Below are 15,076 nucleotides of genomic sequence, written 5' to 3' on the forward strand. Positions count from 1 at the left end.
ATTTCTAAAGGTTGACAGAGTCTTTCTGAATCTGAAAATCCAGCTCATGATTCCTGGCATCACCTCTGAACAGCCTAACTCTCTTATTTTAAAATTGTACCTCTTTGTTCTGGACTCCCCACCAGAGGAAAGTTTCTGCATAATGAGGCTTAGCTGATAGCCCAGACATCCGTTAGTCTGTTGAAGCAGTTGCGCCTAAGGGAAAACATTACTTGATTGACAACTTTTTCTCTTAAGTCTATTGCTCAGTGTTTATTTACACAAGATAGAGGTGTCAAGTGCTTGCAGTTCCTACTATTGATACTTTAAAGGTCTGGTTGATTGACACTTTTACAGGGCTGTAGTAAAAATAATTGTTTTTAAGAAAGTTACGAATGAATGACTTTTAAAGCTTTTTCACACTTCACGGGGCTCTCTGGTTCTGTACAGCGTGTGTATTGGGTGAATGGGCACGGAAGTGCTGTAGATTGGCATGGAGGGTACAAGGGGCCTTGGGTAGGTGAAGGGGCATAGGTTGCCATGGGAATGCTTAGAGGGGCATAACTTGGCATGGAGGGTGAGGGGCCATGGGGGATGGGTGGAGGGGCATAAGTTGGCATGGCGGCTGCATGGGGAGTGTGAGGCGGTGTGTGGGCTAGAGGGTTGTTTTCTGCTTTATTGTTTTTATTACAATTGGGGTGAAGTCCAAGAGCACTGACATGGGCCTTTAAAGCAGTTCATCCAAATGGAAGTGGGTCTGACTCCCAACACCACCCCCCTCTTCATTCCCACCCCGGACAGAAATCCTGCCTTTGCAGGCATTTTCTCCCAAGGCAGCCGGGCCGAGCCGGGAAATTTCCTGAATCCTGTTACCTGCCTCGAGGATGAAAATCCAGCCCCCAGGTTTTCATACAAAGTTGTTGGAAATTTAGAACTCTCTCTTTAAGTGGCCTTTTGACTTGAAGGGAAGCATGCTCAAACTGTGCTATGGCTGACCCCTATTGCTGTATTCTCAGTGCTGAGTGTAGTGTAGATCACAGTTAGTTTTAATAACGTCACAAAATTTTTCCTGGTTGATTCCTTATGCACCATTGGCACAAGCCTGGGTCAGATCTCGAGTCTCGGCATATTGGATTCGCTGTGGGTTGGTGAATAGAGAGAAGCTGAATGATGGAAGAGTGCCTACCTTATCGGCTGCTTGAGCAAGTTATTGTGAGCAAGGCGTTTCGACTTGAGGAAAGTTATAGGTCATGGAATAAAAGGGACAGTAGAACATGGATACAAAATTGGCTGAGGGGTCGGAAACAGTAATGGTTAATGGGTATTTTTCGGGCTGGAAGAAGGTTTATAGTGGAGTTCCCCAGGGGTTGGTATTGGGACCCTTGCTTTTCCCGATATATATGAATGATCTAGATCTTGGTATGCAGGGGACAGTGTCAAAGTTTGCAGATGACACAAAACTTGGGAGAATTGTAAACTGTGAGGACGACAGTGTAGAACTTCAGAAGGACATTAACACATTGGTGGAGTGGGCAGATAAGTGGCAGATGAAGTTCAATGCTGAGAAGTGTGAGGTGATACACTTGTGGTACAAAGAACATGATGAGACAGTATAAAATAAAGGATACTATTCTAAAGGATGTGCAGGAGCGGAGAGACCTGAGTGTATATGTACATAAGTCACTATGGACAAAAGAGCTGAACTCTCAAGGTGAGGTGAGAGTGACTGCCCTTGACATCAAGGCAGCATTTGACCGAGTGTGGCATCAAGGAGCCCTCGGAAAACTGGAGTCAATGGGAATCGGGGAAAACTCTTTGCTGGTTGGAGTCATATCTAGCACAAAGGAAGATGGCTGTGGTTGTTGGAGGTCAGTCATCTCAGCTCCAAGACATCACTGCAGGAGTTCCGCAGGGTAGTGACCTAGGCCCAACCATCTTCAGCTGCTACATCAATGACCTTCCTTCCATCGTAAGGTCAGAAGTAGGGATGTTCGCTGATTGCACAATGTTCAGCACCATTCGCGACGACTCAGATACTGAAGCAGTCCCTGTCCAAATGCAGCAAGACCTGGGCAATATCCAGGCTTGGGCTGACAAGTGGCAAGTAACATTTGCGCCAGGCAATGACCATCTCCAACGAGAGAGAATCCAACCATCGCCCCTTGATGTTCAATGGCATTACCATCACTGAATTCCCTACTATCAACATCCTGGGGGTTACCATTGACCAGAAACTGGACTAGTCTTATAAATACTGTGGCTACAAGAGCAAGTCAGAGGCTAGGAATCGTGCGACGAGTAATTCACCTCCTGACTCCCCCAAAGACTGTCCACCATCTACAAGGCACAAGTCAGGAGTGTGATGGAATACTCTCCACTTACCTAGATAAGTGCAGCTCCCACAACACTGAAGAAGCTGGACACCGTCCAGGACAAATCAGTCTGCTTGATTGGCACCCCATCCACAAACATTCGCTCCCTCCACCACCAACGCACAGTAGTAGCAGTGTGTACCATCTACAAGATGCACAGCAGGAATTCACCAAGGCTCCTTAGACAGCACCTCCCAAACCTACGATCACTACCACCTAGAAGAACAAGGGCAGCAGATAGATGGGAACACCACCACCTGGAGGTTCCCCTCCAAGTAACTTACCATCCCGACTTGCAAATATATCGCTGTTCCTTCACTTTTGCTGGGTCAAAACCCTGGAAACCCCTCTCTAACAACACTGTGGGTGTACCTACTCCACATGGACTGCAGCGGTTAAGAAGGCAGCTCACCACCACCTTCTCAAGGGCAACTGGGGATGGGCAATAAATGCTGGCCCAGCCTGCGAAGCCCACATCCTGTGAATGAATAAACAAAAAAGTGACAGGACAGGTAGAGAGGTGTTTCTAAAGCATACAGTATTCTAGGCTTCATTAATAGAAGCATAGTGTACAAGAGCAGAGAAGTTATGAACTTATATAGGGTACTGAATATGAATATGAACACTAAGCATGAATTCTTAGATGAACACTGGTTAGACCTGAGCTGGAGTGTTGTGTACAGTTCTGGGCACCACACCATAGGAAGGATGTGAACCCATTGGAAAAAGTGCAGAAGAGGTTTATGAGAGTGGTTCTAGGGTTGAGACACTTCAATTATGAGGAAAGATTGGAGAAGTTGGGACTGTTTTCCTTGGAGAGGAGACGGCTAAGAGAAGACTTGGTGGAAGTTTTCAAAATCATGTGGGGCCTGGACAGAGTAGATAGGGAGAAACTGTTCTCACTCGTAAATGGATCGAGAACCAGAGGGCACAGTTTTGAAGTGTTTTGCAAAAGGAGCAAATGCAAGGTGAGAAAAAACTTTTTCACACAGTGAGTAGTTAGGGTTTGGAATGCACTGCCTGGAAGTGTGGTGGAGGCAGGTTCAACTGAGGTATTCAAGAGGGCATTGGAAGATTGTTTCTATTTAAATAATGTGCAGGGTTATGGGGGAAAGGCAGGAGATTGGCACTAAGTTAAAATGCTCAGACAGCTGGTGCAGACACGATGGGCTGAATGGCCGCTGACACCGTAACAATTCTGTGACTCTGATTTGAACAGGAATAATGAAGAGGTGAGGTTTGGATGGGGGATGAGAATGCATTTAAGGACCTTAAGAAGGAATGGGGAATGTTAATAGGTCAAGAGAATGGAGAGGTGAGGCTGTTTTGAAGAGGGGATGATAACAGCAGCTTTTGAGATGAGTGTGGCAATGTTTGAGGAGTTGGGGCTGTTGATATTGACCAGTCGTAGATCAAAGAAATGTAGTTATGTAGTAAGGAGTTGGATTGAAGTTTGTCAAAGTACAAGTCAAGTAGTGGAGATGGATTTCATGGTGGTGAATTTGATGTGGGGGAAGGGTCTTTCTTTGGCTTAAATTTTAAGACTAGGAGAATATGACTACGATGAAGAATTGTTTAGATTTAGTTGAGCAGCAAGAGTGTTTGGACAGAAACTAAACCTGGCAGTATCTGACTGAAGTTGTGTAAGTTTTTCCAACCAGTACCTGACTGACTGACCCCAGTGGATATACAACATCTGGTCCTGTACAATCAACCTATTTCTAACTTGGAGAGTACACAGTGATAATGAATCATTTTGTCTTTGTTAGATTTTTTAATATTCTCTAATCTGCTGCTTGCAATGTCCATAACGTTGTAAATTAGGTTCTGTGAGGTAAGGGTGGGCAGGGGTGGGGTGGGGGAAGGTTATTGGGTGTTAGAATTGTCATTTTTTTTAGTCAAAGGTATAAAAGTATAACTTGATGGAATTTATCTCTAGTTATTCGATTTGTTCATTTACATATTGGCATCGAGATATCTTGGAGATTTACAGCATAGACAAACAATGCATTTATCTTCCATTGAGTGGCTGTTAATCTGATGTGGATGGATATATTTATGTAATGCTTGTTGTTTCTCTGTGTCTTCAAAGCAAGTTGAATGGTACATTTGTGGCTAACATTATACAATCAGTTTATAAGCAGCAGGAACTCTGCACTAACTAAATCAAAGGCCTCAGTTCAGGTTTCACTGTCTTAGGTGAACCCTTTGTTTCATTGGTTAGTGTAGTTTTGACATTTAAAGGAGCATAGTAAAAGTTTGAATTAATTTAAAAATACTTGGTTTACTCCAGTGCACTTGAGGTCCAGTTTAATCCCTGTCGGTTTATATGCCTTGGACTGATACAGATAAATATATATTATCAAATGGCAGCATGTGATATGTTTCAGTAAGCTGAATATAGTGTAAGGGTTCTCTGTCTGACCCCTGTGTTTCACCACATTTATCTAGTTATTGAGCAGGTCAAAGTACACTCCGGTTCATAGGGTACAATTTTTGCCTAATGTGCTTATAGTACTCCAGTGGGCATCCTTAAATGATGAGTAATTAGAAGCATTCCTTTCCTGGATTGTCCTGTGTCCAAAGGGAAGTGTGCTAGGTAATGCTTTGGATCAAAGCTTATATTTGTGTTCTGAGTGTTTTTTTTTTGGTAATTCAGAATGGGCAGATGATTAATTAATGGGAGAACTTCAAAACAACTGTCCAGTTAAAAATAAGTCACTGATATCTCCAAGAATTCAAAGTGAACTTTTTAGGACAGACTGTTTGATTTCAACTGAGAGACACTATGGATTTGTTATCATTTCAGCCTTTTAAAATTGCAATGCAGTGTAATTTTAACATCAGCTTGGAAGTTCCTTTCCTATCCAATCTGGAGTAAATGTATTGATTTGTTTTTGGCTCACTCCTGTTCTGAATAATTCAATCTGCAGGTGCAGTCATTCTGGGGAAAAGGCAGAAGAGGCAGAAACCATTGGTCTCTTGAGCTGTCACCATTCAGCCGTTTGGATTCAGTCAGACTGACCACACCATCATTGTAATCCAGAATTGGAAGATCCCCCTTTCCCCCTCCCCCACATCCACTTTCTCTAGGCATGTTTGCTGAAGTGAAGGTGACACTTTTGATTTGGAAGTTTTCTGCTCTTTCTCCTTCGCTCGAGGTGTTCACTTCTTGCTGGTATACTGATCCATAGATGCTGATTGCCCTCGGTTATCTCACCCACACAGCAGTTACTCACTCTGGTGAACCCTTGCAGTCAATGTCTGCAAGCTATTGCAGGACTGGTGTGCGAGGGAAGAGGTGCTTCATTGCTAAAGATGATATGGTTGAGGCTCCTATCCACCTTTATAGCAGGTGGGTCGTGCCCTCCCAAATCTGGGGACTGCAGAAAATGTTGTGCCTCTGTCATTGTGCTGGCTGAGATTCCAGCCCCCCTGCATGTTTAAAGATAATTTATTGTGAATCTATTTAAATTGACTTTTGGCTGAAATCAGGAGCTCAGTGTGTTGGAGTTGTTGGAATGAACTGGTTTGCTCTCTCTTTGTGACAGCATTAATCACTTAACAGAAGCTGTGTTACACATTCAGACTTTGAACCCAATTGGGTGTGAAATGGTGGAAATATGGAGGAAGCAGCACTAAGAAAAGCTCTGCAATAAAAGAACATCCACGCCTGTGATGGTACAAAACTGATTTTAATTCACTGCTGTGAGACAGTGTCACTCCTGCCTAGACTGCGCATGAATTGCTTGCGCTTCAGTGTTTCACAACCTGATATCACGGGTACAGTGTCCTACATAGATCACACTCCAAAGCAGCTGTTCTTAAGCTTGTGTTAGCTGGATATGTGGAGGAGTTTTGCTGCTTCATGTTTGCCAACCTGAAAGTGACAGACTCTCAAAAGGTGGTTATTCTGAACTGCAGTATGAAATCTGCCTGTGAGTGAATTAACAAGCCTATTGCTTAGTCCCTGAAATGAGGAAACTGAAGTTTTATAGGTGTTGATTAAAATGGGGCTGCAGTATGTTTTTCTCTGTGTATTACTAGCTGTCGTCATCCCAGTTGGTTTGTAAGAAAATGCAGCCTGATTACAGGAGCTTTATTGAATGTTGCTTTTGGTACAGTAACAGTGGCATTTCATACAATTCTGTCTTTGACTCAGTGCAGCATTTATATCGGTGCTATGGATTTTGGTGAGTTGAGAGGCCACTTTGAATATAAACTGGCAGTTTGTTGTGGGGGTGGCGGTGGGGGGAGAGAGACTTGATTGAGTGTGGCAGATTTCTGAAGACCTTTAAAACTGACCTGCATCTTTGAGCTGGTGCTGATTGGACAGCTCCTATGAATTTTCAGCCTTCACTGTACTTGCGGTGTTTTGACTTTGGGTTCGGCCCTGCCAAGCTATCCAAGAAAATGTCATTTCATTTGGAAAATTGGGAGATGGAAATGGACTCCTAGCTTTAGAAGCTGTTTCCTGTGAGGCTAGCATTGCACGAGCAGTTGCATCTGCTTGGGTAGGTTAATGGAGATGCTGGTTTTCATAGGTGAACATGGCGCTGTGATCGTACTTCCACCTAATTTAAGTTAAACAGGATGAATGCAAGCGAAAGCACTGGCTTCATCGCTTTGGCACCGAAATTGTTCCTACTTCTCCATGGGCCCAGCTTACTCTGCTGTGATTCTGAACATGTCGTTTGACTGTCCAGACAGTGGCAAATGTTTGGATAGTTCCTTCACTTGTCACCACAATTTCCTGCAGTATGAGTGTCACTAAACGAGATGTTGAACTGAGAGAACCATATTGAACAAGGTGAGAGGAGACAGTGATGCGTATGAATGCTGGCGGGAAGTTACTGAGTCTATAAATAGTTATATTCACAAAGCAAGGAGCACTGACTAGCAAGCTCAGTGCTTTGTGGGATTTGTTTGAACTTGCGATTTCCATTCGAGTGTGACTGTATTTCTCAGGGGGCGTCTGTGTGTCTGTCTGTGTGTCTGTCTGTGTGTCTGTCTGTGTGTCTGTCTGTGTGTCTGTCTGTGTGTCTGTCTGTGTGTCTGTCTGTGTGTCTGTCTGTGTGTCTGTCTGTGTGTCTGTCTGTGTGTCTGTCTGTGTGTCTGTCTGTGTGTCTGTCTGTGTGTCTGTCTGTGTGTCTGTCTGTGTGTCTGTCTGTGTGTCTGTCTGTGTCCAATCCTACATAGATCACAGGCCCAAATGCCTGAACACATTGAAACTTGCAGATTCGAATATGCTCATAGGCAGTAAAGTAGCTCAGATACAAAAAAGCACTCAAACTAGATATATCTGGTGTTGCTCTTTTATTCCTGTAGTGCTTTGTGTGTAATTTCAACAACTTCATTTATCCAAGTGCCCATTAAGTCTTGGGAGTGAGGTGATCCTCATTGATGGTAGAGGCAGCACCTCAGTGCAAAAGACAAGGCTGGAGAATTTAGAAAAATCTTCAGCTGGAACTGCCAAGTGGATAATCCATTTCAGCCTCCTCCCAAGGTCCCCTGTATTACTGATGCCAATCTTCAGACAATTTGATTCATTCCACATGATATCAAAAATGGCTGAGGGCACTGGATACAGCAAAGACTCTGGGCCCTGACAGCATCCTGGCTGCAGTACTGAAAACCTGTGTCCCAGAACTAACCATGCCTTTAACCAAGCTGTTTCAGTATAGCTACAACACTGGCATCTACCCAACAATGTGAAAACTTGATGGAGTCCCTGGAGAAACATTTGACAAAGGGGCATGACTGATATCCTGGGATATGCTATTTCCCAGACAATGGGGATAGATCAGTGAACATTTCCATGTTCTCTCGCTCTCCTTCTCAGCTTACTCTGATATTCAGGGTTTATTTTATCTGTGCAGTTTTTAGGTTTTATAGATTTGGGGAAAGGTTTCCCTCTGCCCTGGCCCACACCCCACCTCATCCTTCCAGAGCTCAAGTTTACCCAATCTCTTAGCTCACCCTGTTAGCATTTCAGGACTTGTCTTGCTTTTCTGAGTATAGTTTCTAGTGGCTGTTTTTCAACTGCGTAGCGCTCTTATTAAGCGGCAACCAGTCTATATGGGGTCTGCCCAGTGGCACAGTTAGCGCATTTGCTTCCTCATCTATATTTATAGATGGATAAATATAGAATGATGCATGTTTTATATATTGCCTGCAGAGGCTCATTCCAAGCGCAACACAGTTAGTCCCACTCTCTCCCCATACCTCTGCAATTCTTTCTCCTTCAAGCATTTATCCAAATTGCTTTGGAAGGCTATTATTGAATTTGTATTTACCATCCTATCAGGCACATTGACGTTGTCTGTACGTTAAAGTGATGCCTGTAGTACTTCAAGGTCTGTCTGCGTTAATCCAGTTTGTTACTTATATTATTGACTTCTCAACTATCCATTTATCAATATCTGCTGATTTGAAATTGTCAGACTGCTTGTCCAACATTGAGTGCAGAAATTTCCTCTAGATGTTAGGTTAGAGTTAGACTCAAGTCATTGCCTCCAGGTCCTCAGCACCAGCTCAGTTCACTATCCACTGATTCCGTTCCTCTCCCTGGCAACTGACTGAGGCGAAACCAGATTATTTGCAATTGGAGTCATTTTTGACCCCGAGATGAACTTCCGACCGCACATCCACATTGTCACTAAAACTGCCTGATTCCACCTCTGTAAGGTTGTGCGATTCTGTCCTGCCTCAGTTCATTTGCTGCTGAAACTTCATTCATGCTATTGTTTTATCGCTAGACTTGAATGCTGCTAATGCATTCCTAGTCGACCTCCTACTTTTACCTTTGGAAACTTGAGGTTATCCAAAACTCTGCTGCCCGTGTCCTAGCTTGCACTAAGCCCTATTCGGCCACCACCTCTGTGTTTGCTGCCCTACACTGGTTTCCAGTTAAGCAATGACTTGATTTCCCATCCTTGTTTTCAGATCCCTGCATGGCTTCACCCTCCCTCTGTCTAATCTCCTCCAGCCTACAACCTGAGACATCAGCGCTCTCCTAGCCCTGACATCTTGAGCAGCCCCCATATTAATTGCTCCATGCCTTCAGTTGCGGAATTGCTTAACTCTGGAATTCCCTCCTGGATTCTCTCTGCCTCCACCTGTCTTTCCTACTCTTAAGATGCTGTCTAAAACCTACCTCTTTGACCAAGCTTTTGAGCATCTGCTGTAAGATCTTTGTGGCTCAGTGTCAAATTTTCTTTGATGACACTTCTTTGAAGTGGCTTGAGATGTTTTTGTGTTAAAAATGCGATATAAATGGTGTTGCCGTGTGCCTTCCCAGTTCCATAACTGATCTAATTCACTTGTATCTTTCATCAATTACCTCACTATCTAAATTGCTTTATTCTTTATTAATTTTTGTGGCAACAGCAAATTCTGACCAGCTTCTTATTTGTTTTGGTTTCTAGGCCAGTTCTGCAGGTTGAAAACAATAGGATTGGAAGCACAAAACCCCATGGGACTCTCCTGTCTTCCTCTTCCTGTTTGATCTATTAACTCTTAAATGTTCTGTTCCTTATTTCAACTAGTTTCATATCCAGTTACAGAGGCTAGGGAGATTTCCCAAGCAGGATGTTCCCCTTCCAGGTCCCCACTGACTGCTTCCCCAAGTATCCCCCCAGCTTGTCCCTCTGAATAAAGGGCATCATTTTACTTGTAACTGACCTGTTTGTGACCTATTGTTGCCTGGATTGGTGTTGCAGGTCTTTTTCAATATGGGTGTATTTTGACTATTTCTGACCCTGCCACCCTCACCCCAGAGCTAACTGAATGTTCCTTTAGAGTTGCTGGTTTCCTCCCTGGTTGTCTCCTCCTTAAGGCATATGCTGTTCACCCTTTGATCTGTATCTGTTGATCCATATCCAAGTTAACCCTAAGCCGGCCCCACCCCAATTTATCGGGGGTCACGGACTATGAAATCCTTTAGGATGCTCTGTATGCTACAGAAATTGGTGAGTTGCTTTTATCCTTTACAGTTGACACCTGTAAGAAATATTCATATAACCTGGAGATATTTTGCTGTCTTTACTACACTGTTGTGCTCACTCTTGCAGATCACCCCCCACCTGATTTGGCCATCTGATTTTTTTTTTAACTGACAGTATTTTTTCCTTAAGTTGTGCCTCTGAAGTACTCCTTCCAAAATGCTCAGCTTGAAATTGTTGCTGTAATAGTGTGCAAACACTTAATATACAGGAATTTGATAATGACACTATTCCTATGATGTTAGGAACATAGGAAGAAGATGTTATGACTCCCGTAGAGACTAATAAATATTTTTAAAAAAGGAATCCCCTTCACGTCAATGGAAAGAAAACCACGGGACAAGATTTCACCTTTTAAAGCTTTTACTGTGACAAGCCAACTAAAATCAACATAATTCAAACATAAATTAGCAAGTGAAGGATATTTAAAAATGAAGTAAATTTCACTTCCAATAGCTGATATGACAAAAATACGCTTCACTAAGTTACAAACACTTGTGTTACTTTGCATGTAAATGTGGTACCATGTGCAATCTTAGTCTTTACAACTGTGCCTTCATTATATAGGATCTGGCAGTTCCCACGCAATCATTTCAGCCTTTGTGTTGCATTCATCCACAACTGTATTCTATCAGAAGTCACCAGAAATGGCTAACACCGACAAGGTGCTCAACTACAAAGCCCCTCTCATTTGGGTCACAACAGTCTTAATGGCACAGGACCCCAAGAGACCCCCCTTTCCAACCCTTTTAAACAGTCTAGTGGGCTCGAGCAACATCGAAACGGCAACAATGGGTCTGTCCAATCCACAATTCCTTGCTCTTCCTTTCTTCAGTTCTTTTGGATCTGTTCTGAACTGCCAAACAGAAAACTGATTGAATTGGAGAGATCCTTGCTTGTTTCCCCCCTCAAATTCTGGGTGTGTTCTGAAGTGCCAAACCAAAACACAAGCTGAAGTTTGTACCAACACCACTACAATTAGCTTTTTATTTATCCTTTGCCTTTTAGCTTTTCATTTCCATGGCAACCTTGGGTCAAATGAGCATTTCTTGGAACCTAATTATCATAATCAGGAAAACAATTTGCCCTGTTTTTCGGTATACTCCCCATTTCACCTTGGTCTTTAAGGGACTATGACACAAAAAGAAAATACAGTCATCACATAGAGGAAAGGCACTCAGCTCCTCAAACCATTCAGTTATGCTTTGGCTGACCTTTATCTCAAAAGACAGGACTACAATAATAGTTATTTCCAAGCTCTCTTTCATTAGTGACCTAGTTCATGTGCACTCTCAAACCTCACATTATTCCTGAAGTGCAGTGCCCAGAGTTGGGAACACTACTCCAGTTGAGACCAAGGAAGAGTTTTATGAAGGTTCATTATAACTTTGCGTTTGTACCCTGTGCCTCACAGAGAACCTAGAATTGATCATCTGCCTATTATCATTACATTTTGTGAAATTCTGCTTGGTGCAGATTGACTGCCATGGCTGTGTTTGCCTACAGTACAACAGTGACCACATCAAACGTATTTCATTGGCATTTGAGGTGACATGAAGATGTGAGAGGCTTTCTGTCAATGAAAGTTCATTATTTCTACTTCATATTTTAATTGTTATAAATTAAGCAGTGAAACCATATAAACTAATGAACTCACGTGAATTGTCAACATGTAAATTGATCAAATTATTGAACAATCAACCACCTATGCAAACATGACTCAGGAAGAGAAACCGTGTATATGGTGAGAAAAGCAATGTTATTACATGAATCACATACTTGTATTTGGTGAACCTGTTTTCTGCTATTAACTAGGTCATATGCTTTCCACAAGGTTTAAAATCAATAGTAAGCTTGGCGGTTCCCACCTAAAACTGTTTCCCTTCAAGCCAAAGCTCCCTCAGTTGTTTCATTCCACTCAGCTGTCTCCTAGGTTTCAGCGCATCGACACTGAGTGTATTGATTTGTCTTTGCCTGGGAATATATTCAGTTGAAGGGCTTAAATATTGATGGAGCTGAGCTTTGCTCTTGTGTTTTAAAAAAAAAATGTTATCAGATTCCCTCACTGAGCTTAGAACGTTTTGAATGTCTGTTGGCCTTTCATTAATAGATAATGGATCACAGAATCTTCACTCTGTTAGCGTAGTATCCACAAAGATATGAGATGCCCCTTGTCGAAAACATCTGAAAACACAGTGTCAATATATATATTTTTGTTAGTGCTGGTTGAAAGAGGATTGTTTGCCAGGACACCAGGAAGTGCCCTTGCTCTGTCAATGTTGTCATGGGATCTTTAACATGAATGACTGGACCAGACCTTTTGGGCCTTGATTTACTGGGCACGGGGGAGAGGAGTTATAGAGGGAACCAGAAGTCTGACCGTCCTAAATGCAAAAACAAAAGGGCTTTCTTTGTGAGGAAGCGGCTAGATTGATGAGCTTGCCTGTGTCTTGGGTGGGGAAGCCTTCAGAAAAGGGTGCAGCCCAGGATCAGTTTTTTTTGGAGGGGTGATGGGGTGCGGGGAGAAGGTGCATGGTGGAAGGGGGACGAGGTGTTTATGGGGGAAGGGGATGTTCGGGGATTGGAGGTGAATTTGAGGTTGAGGTGAAAGTTGGAGTTGCTGAGGGCCAGCGACCATTGGGTTTGTGGGTAATGGGGTGGTGGAGGGGGGGACGTTTTTGGGGTGTAGGAAGGAGATTGTTGAATTAGGGCTGGAGGGGGTGGGGGGTGGGTTTACAGATTTGGTTGCTGGACCTGCAGGAAGCATTCCTGCTCTTGGTCTGCAAGCAGTTCTGTAAAGGAACTTACCTTCTGGATTCCAACTTTCTCACCTCCTTTTATCTGCCAGGCTTCCTGAGGCCTGGGACACCCGGCCCTGGGAGCTTGGAAACAGAAGCACTGTTCAAATGAAAGCACAAAGCCTCCTCGGAGGATTTAAATGAGTGAACCGTCTCCTGAGAAACAGTTCTGTTGCCTGCCTTTCGTTCACCTTTGCTAAAACTGGATGTGGGCGGGGAAGTGGCAGGTTGGGTTTGTGTTTCAGATTTTTAACCTAATATCCTCTCTCCTGACCCATACCCACCCGTTTTTAGCAGTTGAGGTTTTAGTGGAACCTCTGGCGATGTAGCACTCGGCCTTCAGGCCTGCACTGGATTATCAGCTTAGATGAACTCTTTGTGAAACCTGGTGACTATAGCCAGAGTACAGCAAACTGAACCAAACTGGCATTTGGCTGGACATCACTGTTGTAGGTGTTGACCTTTTTTAACCCTTTGCTCACTGATATCAAATTGTGATCTTACAGTACATACAGAAATCCAACTCGAGATTTAAAGAAATGCTGGACTGTATGATGACTGTGCTGATCCCAAACCTGATGGTTGTAGTTTGTGTCATGCTGCTTTGTGTAATGTGCGTTTTCTGGACATGGCTTTTAAATATTTATGTCGTTATCATTGTGGTAAGTATTGTGTTTACAGCTTAGATACTGTAGAATATGTGCAGGTGGCAGTGAAATATTATTCAGCCTGGCTGGAACTTTCAAATGATTTTATTATTCGATTAACCAAATTGAAAGTGAATAAGGGACCACATTTCAAGGGAGGAAGCTGATATTTATATTTAAAATGATCTTGGGCTGAGTTTTGGAACTAGGAAGTTAATTGATCTCTGCACCCAGTTATCAGATTGTTTGCTTGAATTATAAAGGAAATTTTCAACAAAGATGTGGGGCTCCGAGCAAAGGCTGAGCATCCTGATAGGTAAAGCTTGCAGCGCTGGTCTGGAAGGGGCGTTGTTTCTCCATGTGGAGCTAATGCCTTGTTATTTCCCCCATTGTTCCTTAATATGGTTTTGAGATGTGTATATTTCGTCCTGAGTATACTGTACTGAGTATTGAATGAAGGACCTTGTAAAAAATCACTTCCCTTAACAATGCGTACAGTGAGGGAGCCCAGGACTCGAGGTATGGAACTTGCGGCCTTACTGACTGCTGCCTTTCTAACCCTTGCTGATGGGGTGCAGTACAATTGCCTGACAGGTGTCGTTTTCAGACTTTGCAGAATAGGTCACTGTGACCAAAGCAGGTTCACTGTGCAGCTGATCATCAAAGTAGCCACAGGTCAGAAAGTCACACAGCAACTTTATTTTAACTCCATCTCTGTTTGTGAATGAGCTTCATTTTTGCAGGATGAGGGGCTGTTGGCCTTTCCTGTATTTATCGGTCAGGCTCAACATCAGCTTAAAAGAAAAAGAGAAATTTGCATTTATATTTAGAGCTTTTCACAACCACTGGATGCCTCAAAGTGCTTTACAGCCAATGAAGTACTTGCAAAGTGTAGTCACTGCTATATTGTTGGAAACTTCCTTTCACTCTTAACTTGACAGCTAAAGAATGGAAACAATTTGCCAAATCTGGCTGGAAAAATATCAGTGAGTTCCTGTCCACACCATTATTACTGTGCAATTCGGTTGAGGGGGTGAAGAGAGAAATCTTGAGTTCAATCTCTATAACTTACTAATAGATTTAAGCTGTTCTGCCATTTTGCCTCCTGTAAACGGCATCTTGCCCTTGGCCCCCCCTGTTATCTTTAAGAACTTGCTAAATTGGCATGTTGGTTGCCCACTAAACTCACCGCCAAAAGTTAGGGCTCAGAGTGTAAGTACCCTTTTAATGACCTGATGATTGTTAATGCAATTCACACCCCAGACCTGAAAGGCAGC

The sequence above is a fragment of the Cetorhinus maximus genome, unplaced genomic scaffold, assembly GCF_964194155.1.
Source record: "Cetorhinus maximus unplaced genomic scaffold, sCetMax3.hap1.1 HAP1_SCAFFOLD_1674, whole genome shotgun sequence".
Taxonomy (NCBI): domain Eukaryota; kingdom Metazoa; phylum Chordata; class Chondrichthyes; order Lamniformes; family Cetorhinidae; genus Cetorhinus; species Cetorhinus maximus.